Raw genomic sequence first — 25,680 nt, 5'->3', positions numbered from 1 at the left:
GGAGGACCCTTCACTCACCTCTATCCAACCGGGAGGAGGAATGGATACCGGCAAACTACAAGGGGGGAAGCTTGCCAAGTTGTTGAGTGCTAAGTGCAGCCCATAATTTGGAACAGTATCCTTTCCCCTTTCCACTTAGTTGTTGTTAGGGTGAAATATTGAATCATAAATCACCTCCTTTATTCGGTGGAGACGATTGAAAAAAGAACGAGCCGGAAATGGCAGGATTTTAGCATTTTTTTAATATATCTTATTCAGGTGTAGCAGCCTTTTGGTGTACCTTAGCAGTGGCGGATCTAGAGGAGGAGTACCGAATGATTTAGAACAAAGCACAAAATGCTCACCTTGACCATGTCAGTTCGAAGGAGCAGAATAACTTCAAAGGTACGCGGTCAACAACGCGGGCTCAAGCGTGCGAGGTTTAATATTCAGCGAAATTTGCGAAAACAAGAAGGAGCCGGCATTTAAAACCGAGACATTTTCCTATTTCCACAGTTTTTAACGAGAAAAATAATTTTCGAAAATATTTAGGGAAAGCTCAAAGTTTTTGGAAGTTGATATGCAAAAGCAAAGTGGCAAAGGAAAGAACGCCTCGAAGCAACAGGATAGAAAATCAACCATAGGAGTCCAGCCTCGTTCCCAGGGTCTCTCATCTTTAGTAGGGGAGGGAAGATGAGAGACCCTGAGAACAAGGTTGCCATGACAATATCCGAGTTTCCGAGAGTTTCCGCGCTGAAGTCCAACATTCTCTTTCTGTCAGCTCTTCTTTATCCTTTGGCCGCGTGAAAAACAGCCAAAACAGCACAAATAAATGGCGGGAGACGAAGGAATCTGTGTTTCTTGCTTCGCAAACACAAAATGTACTTGTTTGTCAAGCGGTAATTACTTTTGTATGAGGTGTTCAGTTTTCGAAAACGAAGAGGACACTTCAGGTGGAAAGAACGAAAATCTGTGAGTCGTATTTCAATGAAATGATGGAACCTGAACCACTGAAGTCAAAGTACTAGTGTCATGAAGAAAAGTCAAGATGACGATCGCGAATGTGAAATTCGACGTTTGAACTGGGCCCTAGTGAAGTTAGTACTGATGCGTGACTTTGAATGGGATTTGGGCACAACCCTGGCAACCAGTTTCGCAGTTGACTCCATCTGAGGTGAAGGGTAAGGTGCGGTTGATCTCTGCTTCGAAAGACTTGTTTGACGTTTTCTAAGCGGACGATTCTCGCCAAGGTAAATTCATTCATTTACCAGATACATACGTTTTAACTTTTTATTACTAGCGAGGGAATTGTCTTAACTCTCGCGGCTACTTGGTGCTTCGAACTTCCTGTTTGTCGTAGAGCTGTTCGTATTTTACGAATTGGTGCGCATAGCTATACTTGATACCCCTTTATTCAATAACTTGTTGTGTCGATTCACTTATTCGTTATCATTTTTACGAATTTGACTGGATTTTTTCTGCTTCTAGCCGTGAAACATTTGTTATAAAAGACAGATTTATAGAAATCGTAGCTTTGTGCTTCGGTCAGCACTTTCTGTTTGCAGGAGACAATTGTTCGGGCAAGATTTCCGTGTAATCCCATACTTCGTTAATTATGCACACAATTCTTCGATGAAAGAAAGCAGAGGCAAAACAACAGATTACCTTCGGGATTACACCTTTGTTTTGACTGGTTTAGGGTTATCGGAAATCTTTCCCATGGTTGTATTTTGCGATTTGCTGTGAATGGTTGTACTTGATCTCTCTATTCAGCAGTTTCAAGTCAATTAGCGTATTATTTATTATTTTGGCTGGATTGTTTTGACTGCTAGCCATGAAATGGCACTTCTGCTTGCTCGTTTAAACACGAAGGTGCGATGTAAAAGGAGAGTTCCCTTAGGTACCTGGTAGACGGAACAAAAGGAGCTAAATATGAGATATCTATTGTTTACTTCCACCAGCATGGTGGCAATGATGTAACGTGTGAACCACCTACTTCGATTTCAAATTTACTGTCACAAATAAAGACAGTTTCCATCAGAGAAAGGAAAAACAAATCTCAAAAATTCATGTAAAAGTAAAAAAGGTAAAGCCTATACGTGAGCCATGTGGCTCGTCAGGCCAGCACTTAACTCAGGTTTCCATAGCATGAAGTGACTAGGAGTATTTCTACTCCCCCCTGGATGGGATGCTAGTCCATCACAGGGTTACCCCTAGCATTAAATTCACCGGTACCCATTTATACACCTGGGTGAAGAGAGGCACTGTGAGAGTAGAGTGTCTTGCCTAAGAACACAATACAATGTCCCGGCCGAGGTTCGAACCCAGACCGCTTGATCCGGAGTCGAGCACACAACCATGAGGCCACCGCACCTTCCACACAAAATAAAACTCTTGTATTGTGATCAAAACATAAAACAATTTTGAGGAATGCGCCCGCTGATCACTGCTTTGGATTAACTATAGCTCAAGCTGACTTGACTCTAAGAGTTCTACATCACACGACGGTTGATTGACAAAAAATGGTCCAGAGATACCTAAGGCAGCTCTTCTTTTATAGCGTGCCTTCGTGTTTAAGACATCTTCATATTTGGTAACCGTTTGTTTACTTGTGCCAAGCAACGCACTGTAAAATGTTTTTATATTCAGTAGTGTTTGATGGTAATTGACCTATCATCCAGATATTATTCTCTAGAATCTGGTTGCATTTGATTGGAAAATTGAAGAGATACTTGTATTGTTTTCCCTGCCGTTTGTAATTCGTAACGAGAAAACATGCTGTGATTGGAATCTTGAAAATAACTAACACATATTTTGAAGGGAATCTGCTTACCCCAATCGGACTGCTGCAGTTGCTTGTTATGATGAAAAATTCAAGTTTTTACTCACAATCATGTAGGCAAAAGATTGAAAAATTAACTAGGTCCCGTGGAATTAAAACTGAACAAAAAATTGGGTAAAAATTGGTTAAAAAAGGGTAAAAATTGGCAATGAGTTTTCCAGGTGGGAGCATAATTACAGAGGTGTGCCACAGGGACCCTAATTACTTTTTAACATATTCTTAAATGATATTTTCTATTTTACTACAAAAGTTAAGCTTAATGCATACGCTGATGATCAGCAGTTATATAGCTTGGATAGGGATCACCTTGCCCTGTATGATAGGATGAATAGTGAACTATGGATTGCTGTCAATGGGTTTAGGTATAACGGTCTTATGGCCAATCCAAGTAAATTTTATTCTCTCATACTCGGAGAAACTGATATTAATTCTTCATTTATAGTTGATGGGGTGAGAATCGAGCAGCATGATGATATAGATCTACTAGGAATTAATGTTGACTCAAAACTTAGTTTTTCGAAGCATGTATCCCATATAATTATGCGATAGGGTCAATAACCTGTCTATGGTCATTGGTCGTTTTGGAAATCTTCTCTCTGGATCCATACGGTTGCATGTATACAGGGCATTTATACAACCTATCTTTCAGTACTTTAGTGCTGTATGGCATTATTGTGGAGCATGGAATTCTAATAAGCTAGAGATAGTAAATAAGTGAGTGCTTCAGCTAGTCCTTGGAGACAGATCAAGTTCGTATTCAGCTTTACTGAACAGGCTTGATATGGTATCACTAAAAGATAAAAGAGTCCAGGACATATTAAGTATGGTTTACAAAGGCCTTTACAACATGGCTCCTGGGTATATCGCATCACTTCCCAAAGAGCGCAGTCAAAGTGCATATAATTTAAGGGGTAGAAGGAAATTCCAGATACCAGCGGTGAAGACTAGAACTTTTGGACTTCACTCTTTCAGGTATCTTGCTGCCTCTGCATGGATCAATAGCTTATCAGATGAATTAAGAGTGTCAGACAGTCTAGCAGCTTTTAAACGTGCCATTAGGAGTTATATATCTAGTGGGGATTAGTATATAATTATTAGCATTTTTATATGAGGTTTTAAAAGAGTATTTCAATTTTAAAACTATTGTCATTTGTTTGTAGTTATATGCTCGGAGATACTAGCACATGTAGTGCTATTCATAAATGCGAACGGAAATAAAGTTTATGTTTGTATGTATGTATACAAGGTTGCAGTGACCTCTTCTTGTGCTTCTAAAATGGAAATGTGTTTTTTTAAGTTATTTAAAATCAATTTTTAGTTTAGTTTAATCCATTTGCCACGGGAGTGGCAGGAGAAAGGAACAGAAATTTCATCCCAATTGACACCTAACCCCTTTGTACCCACCATCCCACCCCGGGGAGGACATCTATAACACAGTAATCTCGTGCATGGGAAATTAATGTCTCCTACCCCCAACCCTGCGGGAGATGGGACCTCCATTTATTCGTCCCTATCCAAGAAGACTAGAATATCTAACCATTTCCAGATGTTATAGAAAGGTAGCAAATTCTTCTCAATTTTTTAAGACCTTGAGTGTTGGTCCGTCCGGGGCTCGAACCCTCAACTCCCTGCACAACGGTCCAGCGCACTATCCTTTGGGCTAACTGGGCGGCGGTATAATTTACTCTTGGCCTGTTGTACATTATATGATAACATTTCATGGTTTTCAGTTTTACAGAAACTGTTGATACATGTATACCTTAACTCCAGATGTAGTGTTACCCTTGTGTTACTTAGTTTTTGGTCACGTCACAAGTCATGCGCAGTAAGCATAGAGCGGACCTCGTGCTTTCATATTTCAACTGTGCTCCATTACAAAACGATAGCACCCAAAGTTTTTGTAGATTTCTCGTTTCTGTTTGGTTTTGTGCACATTTTGGCCCCAAGATCGGGATAGAGGTGGGCCCTTTATATTACTTATTGTAATCGCTCTAACGTTGTTTGTCATTTGAATTCCTTTTATCTCTTACTTCATCGGTTCAGTCGCCGACATTCACTGATTTCGCGATATACTTATTTCTTCTTGTATAATGTTTACTATTCGGATTGGCTAGCGATTTTACTTATCGTGCCTTGAATCGATTAAGCTATAGTTAAGTTTTAGCTTGGTTATTGCATCCTTGTTTCAGTTTTTACGTGTTGGACCTCATTAAAGAATAACATCATTTAACTCTATGTCGTGGTGTTTGTATTCAATGTGAGATTCGACTCAGTTCATCAACCTATCGCCGCTAAACCAGAAATACCTTAAACTGCAGCTTTTTAGCCAGCCCTTTGAGTCTCACACATTCAGGGTGACATTTGCACAAACAAATTTAACATTTGGTTCACACACTGGAATTATTGTTTCATATGGCAAACTGCTGCTATAGGGTAACCAGTCAAGTTGCCTGAAAGACATTTCGCCCAAAGTCATGTTGCCTGAAACCTGAGTCATGTTGCCCAAAATTTTTGGTCATGTTGCCTGAACAAAAGGGTCAAGTCACCTGAAGAAACAAATACTTAAAAGATCAGGCTATTAGACTGTAAATATACACAATGAAGTTGAGAAATCTTAATCACTAATTAAACGTGCTCTTTGTTTCTGACAACACCTTTAAGATTGAAAATTAGTGTTGTTCGTTTCTAATAACCAAGGGAAGCGGGGTTTGTTTTTAACAACAAATTGAAGAGTTGCTTGTTTGGTATGTACTTGGTTTGTACTCGTGGACGTGTCCTAGGCTTGATGACCTTAATCTAGCTTTCTAACAACGCCATCGATTATATGAGGAAAATCGGAATATGTGTTTGAGTAACAATTCTAAAGGCATTGTTCATTTCTAACAAGCATTTTTCATTGCTTACAACAAAGTGAATTAACATTTGTTTCTAACAACAAAATGAAGCATAGTTGGCTTAATATGTACTTGTTTTGTACTCATGGACATATCGTAAGCTTGAGGAACTTTATCTTGGAATAGGGTGCCTATATTGTTGAGGTTGGATCAACATAATGTATTGAAGGCCCGGAATTTGTGTCTTAAAGTGGTGTCATTATAATTTTTCTCCTTTTCATATTTTAACTTCTTTGAAGCCTACGTAGGGTAATTTTAGTTGTGATCTTTTCTATATAGCAAGCCTAAGTATGTTGTCATCCTTTGGGTCATTGCAAAGTGCAAGTCAGCAAGGGATGCGAGGCATTATTTAGCCATTGCAAAATTAATTTTTTTTTAAATTTAAACTTTATACCATGAAATACATGAAAAATATTATAGTTTAATATTGTTTTGCTCCTGGAAAATGCTTGCAGACCATCAATCATCATGTGACATCTAATTGCGGCCACCAATATATATTAGAGATACAAGAGGATGGATCAAACCAACAAATTTTGACTTTCTCTCCTTCTTAAATGGAATTTCTTTCCCAATCACTCAATGTGTCCTTGGGGGGTGTGTTCTTTGTAGAATCAAATCCTTTTAGAAACTTTGTTGTGGGAATTAAGGCTCCTTCTTGCTTGTCATTCTTAAGGCTTTGTATTCTGTAAATGCATGGGCCCTACAAGATTTTGCACCAAAGTTTAGTTTGGTATGAAGAGAAATTCGTTGAATGTAACAGGAATGGCTGTAGCCAATGATTGTTAAACAAAATATGATAAAATACAGTTTATATTGTCTTGTTAAATAGTAATCATGTTATTTTAGTTACAAACAAATCCCTCAGGTTTTTTAATGGTAATTTTACAAAGATGTTGTTACATCGATATACATTTGTTACAGATGGTGTTTTTTTAATTAAAGTTGTTTCCATATTTGATTGGTAACAATCTTTATTAATTATTTATGTTGCTCATCGTCTGATGTGGAAGAGTTATGGGAAAAGATTGTACTGTGGCCAGGGCAATGAGTAACCTAGTGTGAAAGCGCTCGCTGGAAACAGCATTGCGTAAGGGGAGGCAGAAGGGTAAAAAATTCCTGACCCTGGCTTTGATATCTTTTTTGAAAAGCCCAAAATCTCAGCATCAAGATCATTAAATCCAGAGATATTGTACATGAAACTTTGCATAATGATACGTAACTAGCTTCAAACAAGCAGGGTTATATATTCCAGGCCCATCAGAATTTTGCAGCAGATTTATGAATGAGAAAGTTTGTCTTTGTGCCTCGTACCAGATTTAGCATGCCGTGCTGGCCAACATATTGGTAACATTCTCTCCCTTTGATAGCACCTAAGTTTAACATGCCTTGTATTTCCTTTTTTTGTGATTGCAAAACAAACAGCCTGACACTCCAATAACATTTCTAAGACACTTTCTTGACTTTACCTCCATCTTGTAAAATTTAGTAGGTAATATTAATTATGACTGTTGTGTGTGAGGGATATTTGCTAAGGAGATGACTTGCCTGGAGTCAGAAACAAAAGCCTTAAAGAACAATGAAGAAAGCAAGCAAGTGATTGAAAATGCTTGGAACAAGCTCATTCACTTACTCGGGTGTATATAGACACTGTTGATTGACACTGTGGTAATTTTTGACATTGGCTCACCTGAGAATGATGCCATCATCATGGAATGATCTTAATTAATGTGATATTGGCAGCACTTTTATAACAGACAAAAATGATTCTCTACTTTTCTTACTTAAGAAAACTTGTGGAATTTGCTGCTCATCACATTAATTATCTTTAATTTCAATCAGTGAAAAACCTTTCAGTCACATAAAATGCACTCTAATGTATATTGTTTCCAACACAGAGAAATTTAGAGGTTTGTTATCAAATAGAACCAGGAGAAAACCTTTTGAACAAAAATCATTGCGTTTCAATGCAAATATTAATTGAGCAACTCTGAGGCAAACAATGGAAAATAAATGCAATTCAGATTGTGCAAGTGAATAACGATGTGGATTTGCAGGGTCTAAATATGATGAAGTTTGGAAACAAATTTAATGAAGTGGAATATTTTCTTGTATTGTTTTTGTGAACTGTCGGAGGTATGCATCTATTATTCTGTGAAGTTTGATGGTAACCATTATTCTGGATTTTTCCATGACTTACTGGAAGCTCTCGAGCAAAATCACCAAGTGTGTCTGACTGAAAAAACCTTGGGACTTTTTTTGAGTTCTTTTAGTCACTTTGATATTTAAATGCAAGTTTTGCTATAAGACTGCCAATTCCAATTCAATTCAATTATTTACTTCACACTATAAATGATATTTACAGGGTTTATATTACAGATAAGAGAATGAGAAAAAAATAAAGGTTGTATTTGGCCATAAAAATAAGGTTGAGATGTGTATGGTGTCCAAGGTAGCAAGAGCTTGCTAGTTGGACACCATATAAATAGCAGCCTATACTAAATAAATCAGCAGTAAACTAAAGTACAGCAAAATAGTCAAATTTTATTATGCAAAAGTTGATCTTTCCATTCTTCTTAAAGGTATTGTAGGACATATATTTATGATTGGTGGGCACGGTTTCCCAGATCTTTGATTCAGAGTATTTGAATGATGATCTTCCCATGTAAGTGGATACTCTTGGTGTTAAAAAATTGAAATTACCAGCAAATCTCGTATTATGATTATGTTTTTTGCATGCTGGGGTCAGGACATCAAGGAAAACATCTGGAATGTTATCAGTTCTATTCTTAATCTTATGTGCAAGGCAGCATATTCTGAATTTGTATACACCATTCAATTTTAAAATTCCTAACAGTTTATAAAAGGGACTAGCACTTTCCCTTATAAAAGGGACTAGCACTCTCCCTTGCTTGTGAAAAGAAGATGCTTTGGAGACATTTATTCTGCTTAGTACAGAGACAATTAAGTTTAGCATTGATGGCACAGCCCTAGGCAATAATGCCATAGCTTAAATAGGACCATATCAAAGCATAGTATAGTTGTTTTATTATATTTCAATCTATGTGATATCTTTATTTGGTGAGAATCTCAGCATTTTTGCTATTTTGTTGTTTATATGTTGTATCTGTGGCTGCCAATTTAGGTGCTTATCGATATAGACTCCCAGGTGTTAATCTTTTGGTTCAATGTTTTCAATATTTATTGTAGGGTGGTGTCTAGGAGATGAAATTAACATGTAGTTTAACTTAGTTTTTGCAAAATTAATAGATAACTTATTTCGTGCACAGTATTTATATAGATTTGTTTTAGCTCATGACTCATAACAGAGTCAAGGTTATGTGGGTTGTCACTAGTAAAGAACAAGTTGATATCATCAGCAAAGCTCTGCACTGTTTATCAGTACAATTTGGTAAATCATTAACATAAAGTGGAAAGAAAAGTGGACCTAAAGTTGAACCTTGAGTTATACTACACTACTGTACATGTTATATTTTCATTGACAGATTTTGTGAAGTCAATTTTAATATATTAATTGGGGCTTATACTATTTTGCGAAACGAAACGAAACGAAACGAAATTGTACTATTTTGCGAAACGAAACGAAACGAAACGAAATTTTGCGAAATGGCGTTTTTTCGCCTTTATTTAGTAAATATGTCTTCTTCGTCCGAAACAATATGTGTCCACTAATAAAATAATCAATATTTCTAAGAGCCTAATCACCTCTCATTTTATCAACCATAATAGTACTCGTTTCGCAAAATAGTAATTTTGACAGAATTACTATTTTGCGAAATGGCGTTTTTTCACCTTTATTTAGCAAATATGTCCTCTTCGTCCGAAACAAAATGTGTCCACTAATAAAATAATCAATATTTCTAAGAGCCTGGTCACCTCTCATTTTATTGACCATAATAGAACTCGTTTCGCAAAGTAGTAATTTTGACAGAATTACTATTTTGCGAAATGGGGTTTTTTCACCTTTATTTAGCAAATATGTCCTCTTCGTCCGAAACAAAATGTGTCCACTAATAAAATGATCAATATTTCTAAGAGCCCGGTCACCTCTCATTTTATTGACCATAATAGAACTCGTTTCGCAAAGTCGTAATTTTGACAGAATTACTATTTTGCGAAATGGCGTTTTTTCACCTTTATTTAGCAAATATGTCCTCTTCGTCCGAAACAAAATGTGTCCACTAATAAAATGATCAATATTTCTTAGAGCCCGGTCACCTCTCATTTTATTGACCATAATAGAACTCGTTTCGCAAAGTAGTAATTTTGACAGAATTACTATTTTGCGAAATGGCGTTTTTCGCCTTTATTTAGCAAATATGCCCTCCTCGTCCGAAACAAAATGTTTCCACTAATAAAATAATCAATATTTCTAAGAGCCTGGTCACCTCTCATTTTATTGACCAAAATAGAACTCGTTTCGCAAAGTAGTAAATTTGACAGAATTACTATTTTGCGAAATGGCGTTTTTCGCCTTTATTTAGCAGATGTGTCCTCTTCCTCCGAAACAAAATGTGTCCACTAATGAAATGATCATTATTTCTAAGAGCCTGGTCACCTCTCATTTTATTGACCATAACAGAACTCGTTTCGCAAAGTAGTAATTTTGACAGAATTACTATTTTGCGAAATGGGGTTTTTTCACCTTTATTTAGCAAATATGTCCTCTTCGTCCCAAACAAAATGTGTGCACTGATAAAATGATTAATATTTCTAAGAGCCTGGTCACCTCTCATTTTATTGACCAAAATAGAACTCGTTTCGCAAAGTAGTAATTTTGACAGAATTACTATTTTGCGAAATGGCGTTTTTCGCCTTTATTTAGCAAATAAATCCTCTTCTTCCGAAACAAAATGTGTGTCTACTAATAAAATGATCAATATTTCTAAGAGCCTGGTGACCTTTCATTTTATTGACCATAACAGAACTCGTTTCGCAAAGTAGTAATTTTGACAGAATTACTATTTTGCGAAATGGCATTTTTTGACCTTTATTTAGCAAATATGTCTTCTTCGTCCGAAACAAAATGTTTCTACTAATAAAATGATCAATATTTCTAAGAGCCTGGTCACCTCTTTTTTATTGACCAAAATAGAACTCGTTTCGCAAAGTAGTTATTTTGACAGAATTACTATTTGCGAAATGGCGTTTTTTCACCTTTATTTAGCAAATATGTCCTCTTCGTCCGAAACAAAATGTTTCCACTAATAAAATGATCAATATTTCTAAGAGCCTGGTCACCTCTGGTCACCTTATAACGTATTTTCCTAGCAGTTTGACCAAACATCAAGTGTTCATTGAGTTCGGCTGGAATTAAGATCGGCGTTTGAATCAATTGAGTCCTTCTAAATAATTTGGGTTGGCCTTAATTAAAATTTGGTTTGGCTCACGAAACGATCGACGTTTGAACTGGGCCTAACTTTCGAATGCACGCGAAGTTTAAAATTATAATTTTAGATATTTCACGAGTTATTTTTGGCATCAGCAATGTTATTTTTCCTCTTAATGTTTTACTTAACTGCAATGGACGGTCATTCCAAACGTGAAGCGTTAGAAATAATTAGAACACTGGCCACCAACTCTGCAATAATTTACGACTTCTAGTTAAATTAATGACATACGTCGTGACTTATTAACTAAATATTTACAATTTAAAATCTTAAGTACGATGAGTTCTTTATGGTGCCAAATTTTGATTCAGCGGCAGCATGTGTGACAAATTTATAGCCAATAATTAATTTCCCACAGGAATAACACTTTGTTCCAGGCCTTAAACTAACCACTTAAGAAGGCGTGAAATGTGCGAGTCAGCGATATCAATAGCACGACTAGTAAATTAACTTCAGGGATTGTGTTGCGCATTTTATTAGTGAACATATTTTGTTTCGGACGAAGAGGACATATTTGCTAAATAAAGGCGAAAAAACGCCATTTCGCAAAATAGTAATTCTGTCAAAATTACTACTTTGCGAAACGAGTTCTATTATGGTCAATAAATTGAGAGGTGACCAGGCTCTTAGAAATATTGATCATTTTATTAGTGGACACATTTTGTTTCGGACGAGGAGGGCATATTTGCTAAATAAAGGCGAAAAAACGCCATTTCGCAAAATAGTAATTCTGTCAAAATTACTACTTTGCGAAACGAGTTCTGTTATGGTCAATGAAATGAGAGGTGACCAGGCTCTTAGAAACATTGATCATTTTATTGGTGGAAACATTTTGTTTCGGACGAAGAGGACATATTTGCTGAATAAAGGTGAAAAAACGCCATTTCGCAAAATAGTAATTCTGTCAAAATTACTACTTTGCGAAACGAGTTCTGTTATGGTCAATAAAATGAGAGGTGACCAGGCTCTTAGAAACATTGATCATTTTATTGGTGGAAACATTTTGTTTCGGACGAAGAGGACATATTTGCTGAATAAAGGTGAAAAAACGCCATTTCGCAAAATAGTAATTCTGTCAAAATTACTACTTTGCGAAGCGAATTCTACTATGGTCAATGAAATGAGAGGTGACCAGGCTCTTAGAAATATTGATTATAATATTAGTGGAAACATTTTGTTTCGGACGAAGAGGACATATTTGCTAAATAAAGGCGAAAAAACGCCATTTCGCAAAATTTCGTTTCGTTTCGTTTCGTTTCGCAAAATAGTACAATTTCGTTTCGTTTCGTTTCGTTTCGTTTCGCAAAATAGTATAAGCCATTAATTGGCTATGGTTTTGAAAATAGCTCTCAAACCATCTATGCAAGACTCCTCAAATGCCACATGAAGAGAAAGTAGAATGTTGTGATTTACTGTGTCAAAGGCCTAATTTACAGTTAGTCAAGAAACAGACCACATGTGACTTAACTGCTTTCTATCAATTTGCAAGCCTAAAGTTGTCTGTAATTTCAAGAATAGCCTGTTCAGTGGAGTATCCTTTCCTGAATCCAAACTGATATTTGTATAAAATTTGGTGTTTTTCTATGAAGGAATATAGTTGGTTATAAACAAGTCCTTCAAGTACTTTATTGAATGGTGAGAGAGTTAGTAATTGGTATATCTCCACTTTTATATACTGGAGACACCTGAGAGACTTTTAAGTTCACAACTGAAGCAAGTTAACAAATGTGTTTATTTCTAGTTTATTTTATCCACAAGTTGGTCATAGTTTTCTTTGATGTGTAGGTTGATGGATATCGTGGTGTTGCAAAGTTATTATGATTTTTGTGTGTGTTTTGTAATGTTGCCTTCTGTACATTAATTATAACCATTTCTTCACAGAGAACATGTTTTCATGGCTTCTACCAACCCAGCACTTCCTTCTACCAAGGAAACTTCTAATTATGCCAGGCTCTGTCACCTTCTCGTCCATGTGGGATCATGCGTGTTGAGGGGAATCTTTGACAGGGTCTGTCCACCAGAAAACCTTCACGCAGCCCTGACTGATCCCTCAAATCATGCAACGTTACAAACACTTTGAAAGAAAAGAGTCCTAAGTAACACCCAGTGGGGTAAACTATATCCTGCCTTCAAATCTTCAGTTTCTTCAAGAGACTTTGACAGCTCACTATTTCTACTTCTTCTGAGGAATATCTTTAGTGTGACTTTCCCTGCCTCTGGCTGGAATAACATTCCTTCAGGATCAGACACCTCTCCAGAAGCTGACATCACCCGCCTCAAGTTCTTCAGGCAGATAGTGTACAGTCATGCTTCTGTTGCTTCAGTAGACAATTTCACTTTTAGTTTGTACTGGAACAACATCAAAGACACCTTTCTGCGTATTGGAGGGGCCTCATATGGGGATGTTATCAATCATATTGCATCCTATTGTATTGATGCTGATCCTGAAGAACACTACCGAGAGCTCCTTAGAGAGTAATTGAAAGATGAAGACTGTATTGCAAGCAAATTACAGAAAGATGAAATGGTTAAAAAAGCTGGGAAGGAAGAGAACATGGAGGGTGCTATTGACATTTCTGAACAAAACTCAGGAATGGGAGGTGTGTGTAAATTTTGGTTAATATTGAGTTTTAAACTTATTCTGTAGTGTTGAAAGGCAAAGTAAGCTCCAGACACTGTAAGATTTTCCCTTGCAATTTAACTCTTTGATACCTCAGAGTGACTGTCACAGGACTTCTCCCCACAAAATCACCCCAAGTCAAACATTAAGGTAACTGTAGACCTTTAGAGGGAAAATTTTGCAAATTTTCCTGCATATTCAGCAGCTTAAACATTTATCTGTTGTTTGGTGAGAAAAAAATAGAAAGAAATCATTGAATGATAAAGAAATTTTTAAAGAAAAACTTATTGTTAGGATAGTTATTAACAACTAGCTAAAGGTTTCATATTAAATGTAAGCTACTCCTTTGCTTTTTTACCATAAACTTTATCCACCAGCTCCAATTTCAATGATTTAAATATTTTGTGTGATTGAGAGTGGTTTGCCATTAGGCAACAGTTAGGCCACCATCATCGATGATCAATTCAGTGAGAGGATAGTTTATCATATGTCACCATAGTACATGCATATTGTACATACGCTATCATAGTTTGCCATTCGTTTACCATGTCTAGGAGTCTTAGGAGCCAAACCTTGGGCTTAAGTTTTGTGGATTCCCAAACTTTAAGTGAGTTAATAGGTTATGTAGATTTTACAGATTTGTTACAAAACTTTCCAAGAATATTAACTGGTTATTATAATGTACTGAAATGTTTTAGGCTTTTTTTATATTCCAAAGACTTAAACTCCTCTAACGCCCTCTCATGTTATTAACATCAGGGAACATTTCATTTGCTGCGCTTAAAGCAAATTTTCTCTGACACTAGTAGAAGTATTGAAAAAGCCTCACTTATGTGTGGCCAAACAAGAGCTTGAATATGGCCTGACATTTGGACCACACACAGGCCTTACATCAGCCAGACAAGAACAGAACCAGACAGAGTGGGAAATGAGTCATAATCAACCCTTGCAAGAGCCAGACTAAGAAAATCATATGCAATTTAGGAAACAAGCTTGACACTAGCCAGACAAAAGTAGCAATTATGTTCCCAAGAGTAAAGGAAATGTTGGCTATAATTAAAGAAACTCTTGATTGTTGAATAAATTCTCATCATCAGCATCTCGGGAAATGTAAAGAGAACAGTATGGAGAATATGCATACTGATGTTAGAGTGTAAAGGATTTTAAAATTATGCTTGAAATTGTGACATACTGACAGGCAGGTATTTTGAGAATTGGAAGTCTAGAGTAGCTTAATGTTTTGAAACTTGTCTGCAAATGTGCTCAAAGTTGAATTTAAGGTGCATTTCAAGGCAAATTTTTAATGGTAATCTTATTTTTTGGAATCTGAAAGCATTGTAGAGGTTCAATTTTTATCTGAGTGTCCATTTTGGAGTTCAAAGTCATGTCATGGTTCTTCCCGGAGCATACATTTTTGTTATAAGTAAATTAAATATAATTTTCTCGAAATTTATTTTGTTAAGTTCATGTGAGGGCTAAGTTCATAGTGTTGAACTGAAAGCAGTTCTCATACTATGTGTAAATTTCAAAGAAATCCTTCTCAGACAATGTTTGAATGAATTTGTATTTGGGATGAAATTTACTATCGGTAAAAATTTCATATTTTTCCCTTACAGAGACAGAAATTAAGTGTGCTGAAAATAGATCAGCATTGAAAACCAATGTCAGCCTGCTAGAGCTCAGTGTTAAACTTCCAAAAATGAGTGATCTTCCAGATACCTCTTCTGCTTGGAGCAATGTTGAACTCCCTGTTGATATTCTGTTAATAACAGTGGAGGACTGTGAGTTCTTAAGCTGCTTTGCCTTCCTGAAGGAACCCTTTAAGAGTTACCACAACAGTATTGGCTATGTGTACTTTGGCTGCACAGGTGATGGTCAAGGAAAGAAACTGAAAATTGCATTGATGAGGTGCTCCAAAGGTTCAGATGTTCCTGGGGGCTCTTTTTCTGCTGCAAAAGATGCCATCTCTCTACTTAGACCCAAGGCTACTTTTTCTGTTGGTGCCTGTAGTGGTTTGAACAACGGAGAGGTCAAGCTAGGAGATGTGGTTGTTTCATCAAAGCTGATAACAGCTGCACACCAAACTCCCCCCAGCAGAGATATTGGTAATCTGATCAAACATATGGCTGATGGGTGGAAGGCACCTTTACAAAATGCTAATGAATGTAATGCCAAAGTGCACTGTGATGGAGTGGTTCTGAGTATCTCAGAGGTAAACAAGGAGATAATTGACCGACATCCTGAAGCAATTGCAGTTGAAATGGAAGGTGGAGGTGAGAACCATATGGATGAAAATACTGGTAATTCATATGTAAAGGATGTTAGCACATCTAGCAAGTGTTTTTGAAAACACGTACTGCTCTGGAATTGTCCCTGCTGGTCCAAGAAAAATATCATGTAGCATGCTAACTTTGCAGTAATTATATAATGTGTATTTATTATAGTGAATTTGTGTTAGGGTATTTTTACAGGTGAAGGTGACTGATTGGATAATGCTCCCTCAGGATGTCAAGAATTGTTTTTCATCTTGTTAAATAGAGTTAAGCTTTAGGAATACAAATAGTCACGGTCCCAGCTATCAACCCTGTAACTCCCCAGACTGACCAAGACAGAATTTCTCCTTCCAATATCAATATGATATCAAGCAGACAAGTAATAAGAATAGAACAAATATCAAGAAAGGGATTATTAGTGGATCCAAAACCAAATTCTCCCAACCAACATTATAGGATAATTAGATCTAGGGAGTGAAAGAGTTAACTCTAATTGATAACATTTTGTCTCTTGAGAAATGTAAACTGAAAATTAATTTTACAGTCTTGGTGTACAAGTTTTCTTGTAAACATTTGTTGCGCATGTAGGGACTTACAATAAACTCTTTCTATGATGTGGATGTTTACCAGAAGCTAGAGTGTGAATCTGTGTGAACTTCAATTGAACAATAATTATCACAAGGATGCAAAGAAATAAGCTTATAATGGTTAAAAGACATGTCAGTGTTAAGAGACATTCATGAATGTTTTATTTTTTCAGGAGTGTTTGCAGCAGCCCATGATTTTAAGACAGAATGGCTGGTAGTCAAGGGCATCAAAGACTTTGCAAATGAAAGGCAGTCTTCAAGTGAGAAATGGAAACAAATTGCTTGTGTGATGGCGGCATCTGTTGTGGCCAACATTTTGAGTGATCCAGTCATATTCCAAGATTGGCCTCACTATAATGCAGGTATTTCTGTCTCAATCTTTTTTTTTTAAGGGATAGATGTGATTTAGATCTAAGTTTCCACAGCATATTTTTGTATGGATTGCAATCAGAAGTCATTCAGTAGCAGTTTACAAAATAGGAAATCAATCAAGTTACACTAATTTTGATTCCCATGTAAGTTGAACATGGTTTCTTTAAACCTTTACACCCTGATAACCGTATTCATATTCTTCATACTTTTCTCTATACATTTAAATGGGAACTGACAAGGAGAATTCATTCAACAATCAAAGCTTCCTAGTTTGGCAGTAATTTCCTCTATTCCCGTCATCTTTATGAATGATTCAGCAGTATTACTGTAATGAAAAATAGATGGTTTAAATGGTTACTGTAAGTAATGAAAAATAGATGGTTTAAATGGTTACTGTAAGTGTTAGGGAGAAACTTTTGGTTACATTGAGGGATGTAACAATGGATAACAGTTCATTCTGTGAGTGAGGAGAAAACCTGTATTCTGTAGTTAGCTTGGTTTATATAACGTAGCTCCATTTTCTGCCTTCAAAAGCACACACAACCCGCAATTCCTCTATTCGCTCCGACAAAGGGCTCACGCTCAAAATGTCAGCTTTTGTAATCGTTACGGTGGCCAATTTGCCATTTCAACTTTGTTGACATATCCAAATAATTTGGTTTATATAACTGCCAAAATACGGAGAACTGACACTCTGAGGCTAATGAAATCTGCAAAAGAGATTTGATGACTGATTTGAAAAATATTCCAGGGCCAATTTGCAACACATCAAATTATTTTCACCCGTTTTACTCCCCTGATCTCATTAGAAATTCTCCCTACCATCTGCCATTAATTCTTATGATGTTCCTTTAAATCAATTGGTATGAGATGAATTTTTAATCCCTTACTGATATTTATTTTCGTTCTCATCACTTGTCTGGTTGATACTGTATTGATATTGTATGAAGACATTTGGTCTTGGTCACTCATGACATTGTTTAAAGGATTAAACTAATAAAGAAGACTTATTGAGTGATATGTGTACAACTGTATTTTGATGTTGGAACTTTTTGGAATGGGAAGGAAAGTGATGGATGCCAGCTCACACATTTATGTTGTTTTTTTTTTTACCTTTTTCTTGGAACCTGAAATTTATATCACGTTGGTTTTAGACCATTTTAAGTGAATGTCTTTAGAACAAATTGGTTTAACATTTATACTCCTATGATTCCGTTAGTAATTATTGTCTTCACTACTGTCTGCCACATAATTCTTATGATGTTACTTTGAAAAACTTTGTGTTGGGTCAACCAACAATCCCTTTGTTGATATATTTCTTAATTCTCATCACTTGTCTGCTTGATGTCGTATTGATATTGTAAGGAGAAATTCTGTCTTGGTCACTCATCAGAGTTAATGGGTTAAACTGACAACATTGTTTTTGTTTCTTGAATAATTTAGGTGCCAATGAATTACCTGCTCAAGGTAAGTTCCACGTGTTCTCATGATTGAAATACTTGTAGCCTTAGTGATGTTTATTGCTCACTACATACAGTAGTTATATAATGATTAGTGAATCATAGAATGGGTCAGACTTTTAGAATTGTTTCCTACCTGCTGTCTCAGACTTTAATTAATTTGTAGATTAGGCTTAGCAGCCCTTTCCATTGAACAGACTTCATTTCATCACATTTTGCCACTTTGAAAGGTTTGCACAAACTAGTACGTAATTTTTCACTGCCTGCTTTCTTTGGTGATGTTAAGGTGGCTGAACACAGTTTTCGGGCGCGCTTTTGCTGATGCAATTGAGTGCATGCCCAAGGATTGTGAAAAACAAACATGCCGTCAATGTAGCGTTCATTTTATTTACTCAACACATACCCGAACCATCTGTGCTATTTTCTCTACTTGTACTTGCTTTACTCTACTTGTACATTTCAGTACCAATCATTATACTTGTTGTCTTACTTTGAAGTAACATGTTCAGTTTAGATATAACTTTGCAAACTTTATGTCATGATTTAATATTTTGGGAGAGATGTTTATTGAGTGCATTTTTTCCAACTTTGTACCTTTTCAGTGAATTTCCAAGAGGGCTAAGAATTACTTCTGCGTTTTTTGCTGCCCCACCCCCCCCCCCTCTCTCTCTCCTCTACTTAAAAGAAAATCAGGAAGTTGCCAAAAGTCAGAAAAGTAATTGAAAAAACTAAAAATCCACTTGTTTATTTAAAGAGGGGTGTATTGCTAGGGAATTTAAATTCATTACACACAGCGATGAATCTAGTTACAGTAAACATTTCACTTTCATCAGAGACAAAATTGAAAAGAATTATTATTTTGAACAGGTTTACCTGAGAAACCCACCATCACAAATGTAGAAAGTGAAGTTGACAAAGATTTCACTGTGACCTGGTCAGAAGTAGAGGCTAACAGCAGTAATTGCAGCATTAAATACCGTCTGGAATGGACGAAACAACCCATGACACAATCCACAGAACTGGTTCAACGGGGAAACATTGTGGAAACTCACTACGAGATAACTGGTCTCGAGTATGACGTAGAGTACGAAGTGAAGCTGTTTGCTGTCAACAAGGAAGGAGACAGTGAGCCAGACGTCAGAACATTTAAGACAAAGAGTGGTATGTACTATACCTTAACTTTGAGTAGAATAGTTGCAAATGAAATAAATAAATAAATAAATAAATAGTTGGGTCCTAAATCCAGGAGTAACACTGCTTTTCGTAAAACAAGGAATTTAGAAACTTTGTGACAATAGGTTTAATACTCATACCGCAGCACTTGTTAAAAAAAAGACAATGATTTGCCAAACTTTTTAGAAAACGCTGAGTCCCATAATATGAACATGAAGTCATGATTTAATATTCTGGCATATATGTCTACTGTAAAAATTTTTTCAACTATGTACCACCTCATTGTAGGCCAAATCTATACGAAACTTTTTCTGAACTTGTAGGCTACCTGCAAGTCACATCAGATGATCTCCCCTAAAAATTCTACAACCCTATCGTTAGTTCCACATGCATAGTTCCTCTTCTACCAACTATGCCTGTGATATCCATTTTTAGCACTCCTTCAACATTCCTTTAGGTAAATGTTTCCTGCCTAGTTCCTCCCTGGGAATCCATACAAATTACTTCTGGAGCTCTTCAACTCCACCTCCACTCTCCTCGTACTTAAAAAAAAAATGCCAGCAGGTTGCAAGGTTTCAGAGAATTAATTAAAAAACTAAGACATCCTCTGGTTTATTGAAGGGGGTGGGGGAGGGGGAGGCCCATGTCGCTAGGGAATTCGAATTCATTACGTACATCGATGAATGTAGCAACGCTCCGCCTTGAAACGGTTTTTAACCAGATCTTTCACCTCGACTGTCCTACCAATGTAGATTAGAACGGAACCAATTGTCAAAGCATCTTTTTCAACATCTGTCATTTGATGATGTAAATATTTCTTTAAGAGCGTGGGACTGTTCAGGCAAATAGGTTAACTTAACGGGGGCAAAGGAAAGAGTAATATGTTGACAATTTTGTCGTCAATTGCAGATTTAGACTTTCTCATGAAGTTAAGTAAACTTCAAAACTTCAAAAATGGTTTTAAAGTATTCATATTCAAAAATCTTCTCTTAACTCCACCTCAGCGGCCTTCTTGATCTCCAAAGTAGCGGCGAAGTCGGAACGCTGTTTTTATTGCAAATTGGTATTTTAGGGACATCTATTACCTAAATTTTCCGAATTGGTCACGAATCAGAAAAAGAAATCTGCGTAAGTGTAAACCAGATCTGAGATATCGTGCACTTGAGAGATCCTCACTGACTTATATTTAAACTCAATGGAGTCCTTCTTACCAGAGATTAAGAATTAGAAAAGTCTGGTTTTTGAAAATTGACGGAAATATCTATTTCTGAAATTAGTTACGAGGGGTCTTAAGTGTGATGGAGTTTGAGAAATGTAGATTTTTCCACCTTTCATGCCTGTAAGTACTTAACAGGACCGGTCAAGCGTCCTTAATGATACGTTACGCAACCCTTGTCAACCTATTCTGACTACATTCCACTTCCCTCTCAAGGATAAATTTTTTATGAAATCCATTGTTGTTGTCACCAACCTTATCAAGCGAAAGGGGGAGGGAGAGATTTGTTAACAATTATTACGAGTTACAACCTACCTTGAATTTTCGTGCGATTTTATTGGATGCCTAAGTTATCAGGCAATAACTCCCGTCTGCGTCGATACTTGTCTTCTGTTTCCGTCAGAAAGAAACAGAGCTAGTGGAAAAAAAAGCCTGCTCCAAAGTTTTCTCTTTTTATCTCTGGTTTTTTTTGCACACAAGAAAAACACACTCGTTTTCTTGAGTCCAGTGACAGTGGTATTAAAATGCTGGTTGCATATACTCATCCGCCGTCAGATCAACTCTGGCTTTTTAAGAGCGGTTGTCGCGCGATATGAAAATTAACTGAAGGGTTACAAAATAAATGGACCCTTTTCTGGTTTGCTGGCTGATAATGTTCGTGGCTCGGAGACTGCTCGAATGGTGTTACATTTTCCCTCGAAACTTCACTTCTAGGCCTTTTAACATAGACTGAGGGAAAAGTTACCAAATGAATGCTAATTGGCTGAGACAGAAGGTATTTTTAAATTAATTTTGGTAGTTGCCCCAGGCAAGTACCAAAGTTTAGAAAACGTTGAAATAGGGTATTTCTTTGCCTAAAAATTCTGTAATTTCATTGATAACAAACGTTTTTCAACAGGGTTGCTTTCATTTCTTTGACGTTGTTGTACAAAAATAAAACTAAGTGAAAACTGAAATGGCTTTCTACGAACGTGCGTAACAGCGTGCGTTATTGATCTTCTTATTTCTGAAAGCACGCGTCAAATTGATCTTCAATTTTACTCGGCAAATATTCACATTTTCAGGCAGTCTCTCAGTAGTGGACATTGTCAGCTGATGTACCAGCCGCCCGAAAGGGTTTGTTTACCCTATGATATACTTGACTTTTAAGGGAGGAATAACGCTTTAACGAATTAACCCTTTCTATCCTTTCAAAAGGGATGGATTTGTCATCTGATAGACACAATAGACACTTTTCAAGCACTCAACTCTGTGCTAGTTAATCTCCCTGTGCTGAATTCAATAGAAAGTATTTAAACTGCATTTTCCTCATGTTCACATTATTAATAAGATATTTTCCTTTCCCTTTTCTTTAGCCGTAAGTCCCTACAAAACAGCTTTAAAAGTTCAACCTTGTGGAGTAAGAATTAAAGTACTTAGACTGTTTTCTTCGCGTTCTTGTTATTTATTAAATCTTTTCCCTCTTTTATCCTCCAGCCATAAGTGTCTACACTACAGCTTTAAAGACTTCTATTAGAGACCAAACGGAGTTCCAACCCAAACTGCTAGCCTCTCACAACATTTCCAACGCGAAAACAGATGATATATTCACTAATCTTCTCATACAACATGGAAGAAAAGACCTCACCAAGAATGCGGAGACATATTCAAGGAGTGAAGAACTTGAGTATTTCGGAAAAGTCAGCGGTACTCCAGTTAAGCACTGCGATGAAATATTTATTGACACGAGTAGTGATCAGGAGAATCCTAAATCTATTCTTGTTGTTGGAAAAGCAGGGATTGGGAAATCTCTGTTTTGCCAAAAGGTGATTCGCGATTGGGCCAACAAGAAATTATTCCAAGCAAGAGAAAACACTAAAATTCCAAATTTCAAATTTGCTTATTTGCTTACTTTCCGTCTATTGAATTTGCTTGAGGAAAAGCGTGTGACCTTACGCGAAATCCTAAACTTTTCTTCATTATTAGATGACGTTACATTTGAGTATATTGTAAACCATCCCGAAGAAGTTTTGATTATCCTTGACGGCTATGATGAGTATTCCCATCAAGATTATATCACTGGAAACTCGGGGAAAGAATATCAGAATGACGCTAGATGTGGAATGCCGGTGGCCGCATTATGTTCAAAACTCATCAAGGGAGAGATACTGAAAGGTTCTGTCGTTGTTGTAACCTCGCGGCCTGATGAATCGGATAAGCTGGGAGGAATCCGTTTTAAACGGTACGTAGAAATTGTGGGATTTTCTTCACAACAGGTTAAAGAATACATTGAAAAGTACTTTAATGAAAAGGAAAATATGAAGAGCGCTGTGCTTGAACATGTCATGAAGAATGAGAACCTAGTCAGTTTTGCTCATATTCCTATGCTCTGTTATCTGTTGTGCTTCGAGATGGAGTATACTCTAAACGAAACAAGAAATCCTCGTGACCTTCCTGTCTCAACAACCGACATTTACACAAAACTTATTGATATTTTTGAACTTAAGCACTGCTCTGAGTCAGAATACAGACAGAAAGAAATTCCTAGCAAATTTAAGCCTCCTCCGGTCATCAAAACCACATTAGAGAAATTATCAAAACTAGCGGCAAAACTTCTGCTTGAAAGGAAGCCAACTTTTGATGAAAGCGAAATAGAAGGCGGTTTTGAGTTGGAAGAAGTCAACAAACTGAAAGGTAGCGGTCTTCTTTACTGTGGTCAGCCTTATAGGACTGGTTCGATCAGAACCACGAAACACTTCAGCTTCACACATCTCACTGTCCAAGAATTCTTAGCCGCCCATTGGTTTGTAAAGGAAAATTGTATTCCAGTCGAGAAATGCTCTGAAATGGTTTTCCAATTCATGGCTGGCATTTTGTCAAGTGAGGGAAAAGAGGAACTGATGGAAAAGTTGTTGACCAGTAGTCAAGTTTCAGGGAATGATACTGGATTTCTCAGAGCAAAGTGTCTGAGTGAGTATCAAGACAAAGAATTCGCTAAAACGTTTATCAGGAATCATCCGCAAGCGTTCAGTAGTTCAGACGGCGTCATGTATTTTGAAGGTTTATCAGATGTAGACAGCATTGCATTATCATTTGTGTTGGACATTATCAGTGAACTAAATAAAGAGGAAGCCAGAGAGGCACAAGACAAATGTTCTGATAAATTCGTCCCAGTTAAGAAGTTGAGACTTGTAGGTGCCCACCTAACAATGTCTGGAATGCAACGAGTCTGTAATTCACTGATCAATGAACACTCTCTTGTGTCTGAATTGAGTATAGTAGGACCAGTCATAAGTAATAATAATATCACTATACCGGTGTTGCCAGTCTATGTGAAGCTTTATAGCATCCAAGCTGTAAGCTAACCACACTAAATCTGAGTTTTAATAAGATCACTGATACCGGTGTTGCCAGTCTATGTGAAGCTTTACAGCATCCAAGCTCTAAGCTAACCACACTAAATCTGAGGGATAAGGAGATCACTGATACCGGTGTTGCCAGTCTATGTGAAGCTTTACAACATCCAAGCTGTAAGCTAAGCACACTAAATCTGAAATTTAATAAGATCACTGATACCGGTGTTGCCAGTCTATGTCAAGCTTTACAGCATCCAAGCTGTAAGCTAACCTCACTAAATCTGAGTAGTATTAAGATCACTGATACCGGTGTTGCCAGTCTATGTGAAGCTTTACAGCATCCAAGCTGTAAGCTAACCTCGCTAAATCTGAGTAGTATTAAGATCACTGATACCAGTGTTGCCAGTCTATGTGAAGCGTTACAGAATCCAAGCTGTATGCTAACCAGACTAGATATTCGGAGTATATTTAGTATTAGTGAGTTAAAAAAAAAATCTGTTCAAGCCATAGTGGAGAAATACAGACCAGGTTTTGAACTTGCAATTTAGAAATATAGCTATTTAAAGCACTTTCTGTAAAAGTGGGAAGCAGCGTCAAACTAATCTACATCATTAGCTTACAAGAGATCTCGCCAATTTATTTTAATGATCTTAATTTTAAGCTAAATCTTAAAAAAGGAACAGTTACGAAATGGTTGGAAACAAAATATTTTGAATCATTACTGATCATAGTAGAACTTTATGGTAAAAGGCTGTCGTGAAAGCAGCTTGAAGCCTGAAAACGTTAATAGTTTTTGTGGACTTGATAGTTTATTATTATAGGTACTCAAAGTAACTTTTGTAGATCTTTTTTTCTGGGTCAACGAGAGTTACAAAGTACTTGAACTGCTAAAGCTCAATGTGAGTAAAATAAAACGATTGTTGTAAATAGAATCGCATTGAATAAAGAATTTGTTGATAGGTTGCTCGCTGGGAATATATTGCTTTCTATACCTTTGGTTTGTGTGTTTAATTGCCTGAACCTTTTTACTCTCAAGATCTGATTGTAAATTCTCCCCTCTAGTTGATACACATTTCCTAGTTAATTAGTTACTAGAATTTGGTGTTAGACGCACTTGTAGTACTAAGTGTTAAATTCTCATTACCTGTTTGCTAGATAATATATGGATATCATAGGGAGAAGTTACATGTTAATCACTTCTGGCATTTTCTGAAAAAAGGCTTGTTTTCTTGCACTTACTCGATTTCGAACTCATTTATGAGCCATTCTTGAGCCGAGCCAATTATTACAAAGATAGGTTGCGGGATTAAATTTTTCATTGCGTGAACCAAGCCAATTTATCGTACAGGTTTATGCCTTCAGTAGTTTTTCGTTTTTGCATGCACCGTTATATGAAGTAAAACCAAAGGAGAGTGCAGATCACGGTTAAGTTGTTGAAGTGAGCGCTAACAGGGAAGTTTTAATTATTTAATACAAAAATCGCTCTCTAGGCCATGGTGACACAGACTTCAGATTCCA

General features: G+C 36.7%; 1 pseudogene across 1 annotated transcript; it reads left to right on the top strand.

The window, feature by feature from the left end:
• Positions 1-718: 718 nt before the first annotated feature.
• LOC111320371 (uncharacterized) lies at positions 719-25,400 on the top strand (annotated as a pseudogene). The gene is made up of 5 exons (XR_015989470.1): positions 719-1,229; positions 13,008-13,726; positions 18,422-18,445; positions 19,306-19,599; positions 22,304-25,400. The product of XR_015989470.1 is annotated as an uncharacterized LOC111320371 (transcript).
• The last annotated feature ends 280 nt before the right edge of the window (positions 25,401-25,680 follow it).

This window comes from Stylophora pistillata, chromosome 7, assembly GCF_964205215.1.
Source record: "Stylophora pistillata chromosome 7, jaStyPist1.2, whole genome shotgun sequence".
Taxonomy (NCBI): Eukaryota; Metazoa; Cnidaria; class Anthozoa; order Scleractinia; family Pocilloporidae; genus Stylophora; species Stylophora pistillata.
The sequence above is the reverse complement of the archived record's forward strand: the minus strand, read 5'-3'. Positions and strand labels throughout refer to the sequence as shown.